Here is a 2950-nt window from a genome sequence, read left to right on the forward strand (position 1 = left end):
ATATATATATATATAGAGAGAGAGAGAGAGAGAGAGGGAGTATTAATTAGGGAAAAGAATTTCATCGAACAAAGACTAAGAGAAAGAAAAGATAAAACTATAATCATACTTAAGATTAATAAATATGTGTTAGTGAGTTGTTATTATTCATCATATATCCTTATTAAATTCGGCTAACCCCGAACCTATAATCGTTAATTTTGCGAGATCCAGAAAGATATGTATAGATCTATATGGGGCTAACACCCCCACCTGCGATTGCTAGCTACAATCCCGATAGGATAATTTTCTTAAGTATAGAAATAATATTATTTGACGTCCGATGAAGCGTTATGCGGGGCATATATTGGTCCACAACGTCGATTATAGGGGCTCATGGTAATATTGTTTGGAAAATCTTAACTTAAACTGCCTAGAGGGACGCCTTCAGGTAGTTGTATAATTTGATTAAGAAGGATTCGATACAAATTATAATAACTTAGGAAAGGTAATATATCCTAAAAGAAAAATATTTTAGAAAAGAAACAGAATATGAAGTAAATATTAAAAACTTGTGAAGTCACCAATATTATGTTATTATGTTGACGATTTCAAAATACATGTATTCTTAGGAAAATGAGTGTGGAGGGTATTTGTGGAAGGAAGCTAGCAAGGAGATCGCTTGGAGTTATATCCGTTTGTTTTAATTTCTAATTATGGATGGGGAGTGTGGTTGACTATTGAACAACGTAACCCTTAAATAATTTATAATAAATAAAAGAAATGTTTGTACTATATTTATGTATTGTTCAATATACCAATCGTCGTGATCCAATGTCTGTACATCGCACAGCTTGGCGTTTCCGCCGCCGGATGAGGGTGTGATAGTTTGACCACGAACTCCTCGTTGATTCGAACCTTACTTACCCTAGATATCTAGTGGTTTTGGGGGTTATTTTTTATTGATACAACGACTTCGATCAAATTTTGGCGTAGTTGTCGGGGAGATTATGTGCTTAAACTATTGTGTTTAATTGGTCATAGTATTTTATTTTCATTTTCAATTCTCGTTTACAGTTCAGGTTTGTTTTATTTTGTTGTTCAGGCGCACTGGTGCACGCATACAAGACATAGTGGACGCTCTTCGCCGCTTGCTTTCGATCCATAAATTAAACAAACGACTCGTTCAAATTGAGTCGCCAGAAGGAATATTAGCACGGTGAGTGTTGATAATTTGGGCGTAGAGGATGTGATAGAAGAGCAAGAGGGTGCAGTGAATAATCCTCCATCAGTGGCTCCTCAAGTCCCAAACAACAACGAAAACAACAACAATGTCGGTGCACTAATCATTCCACTAGCACAACCGCAACCGAATGGGAATAACCATGGACACAATGGTGGAAATGAAGGAAATTGGGGGCAAAACATGGGAGGCAATGGTGGAAACCACAACGGTGGTAATGGTGGAAATTAGAACCATCATCCAAGAAATGTCGGCCCTCAATTCGATAATGGTGGAAATGGTGGAAACATGTACGACTGGGATCCTGATGATGGAAGTGATAATGGAAATGGTTGGAACCCGAACCACAGTGGTGGTAATAGGTGGAATCAAGGCAACCAGGGTGGAAACAGAAATTACAACAACAACTGGAACAACCAGAATTTACACAACGGTGGCAACAACAATTACAATGACAGATTCAGAAATCAAAGTTTTGGGAATCAATACCGGAGGAATCCAAATGATGGATTTAAGAATGCAAATAGGGGGTATTACAATGAAGGTATCTAATTCCCTCATCTTTACTTTTTACAACCTAATCGATAATCAGTGGCGTCTCATTTTCAGCCAGGAGAGTATGATGATGCTTCACCTATACTTTTCCCGGAAGGAAATGAGCACCATGTGGAAGTAAGACCACAACTAATTAGTGTCTTACCCGTCTATAGAGGTCATAAACATGATGATCCGTACAATCATCTCTATGAGTTCCTTGCAATATCTAATGAAAATACTTCGCGAGGAACTAATAGAGATTCATTTAGACTTCACTTATTTCCATTCACATTAAAAGAAAAAGCTAAGTATCGGTTCACTACTCCTGTTACCAATAGTATTACTACTTCGGAGCAATTAAAAATAACATTTTGCAAGAGTTTTACCCTATATGTAAAACCACGGAAATAAGAAAAGGGATACACGATTTTTCACAAAAACCCAATGAAGAATTTCATGATGCATTTAAACGCCTCAAGGAATTATTGCGTTCATGCCCTCATCATGAATTTCCCCGTTAGTAACTTGTACGTTTCTTTTATGATGGAGTCGACACTGCCAATCAAACTATGATAAATTCCTCGTCCGACGACACTATTATGATGCAAGATAGTGATGCCGCTTGGAGATTCTTGGAGGAGTTGAGTAATGGTTCAAAAATCAATTACTCAGCTAAGAAACAGGAGACCTCAGTTTCATCAGCTGCTTCAGATGGACTAGACAAAAACTAGAAAAATGAAGTCAAAGCTGATATTGATTCTTTAAATAAAAAAATTGACTTGCTAATCTCTAGCAAAGGTATGTTTGTTTCGCAAGGACAAAAAATAAATGTAAGTTGTGGAGATTCAGGACACATAGCGGATGAGTGCATGAGAAGTTAAGAGGATACCAATCAAGTGCACAAATATGGTAAATTTCAAAATAGTCCATGGCCATTCAATTGGAACTACAACCAAGGCAGGAACTAAAACAACAATGGAAATTATAACAACAATCACCAAGGAAATTACCAAAACCAAAATTAGTCAAATCAGTTCCAGTAGTCCAACTTCAACCAAGGTGGAACATCAAAGAAAGAGAAAACTTATAGCAAGAAGTTGGACAAAATCATGGAGTTCATAACTGAAACATACCAAAAAGCTTATACGAATTCAAAGTCCATAGTTATCGAGAAGCAGATTGCTCAAATGG

At 36.9% G+C, this 2950-nt stretch overlaps 1 non-coding gene across 1 annotated transcript; it reads right to left on the minus strand.

Moving 5' to 3' along the window:
- Positions 1-2163: 2163 nt before the first annotated feature.
- Positions 2164-2270, minus strand: LOC145151688 (small nucleolar RNA R71). The gene has a single exon (XR_013732249.1). It is a non-coding gene; the product is annotated as a small nucleolar RNA R71 (small nucleolar RNA).
- Positions 2271-2950: the final 680 nt, after the last annotated feature.

Source organism: Lactuca virosa, chromosome 1, assembly GCF_052849685.1.
Source record: "Lactuca virosa cultivar CGN04683 chromosome 1, Lactuca_virosa_CGN04683_v6, whole genome shotgun sequence".
NCBI lineage: Eukaryota > Viridiplantae > Streptophyta > Magnoliopsida > Asterales > Asteraceae > Lactuca > Lactuca virosa.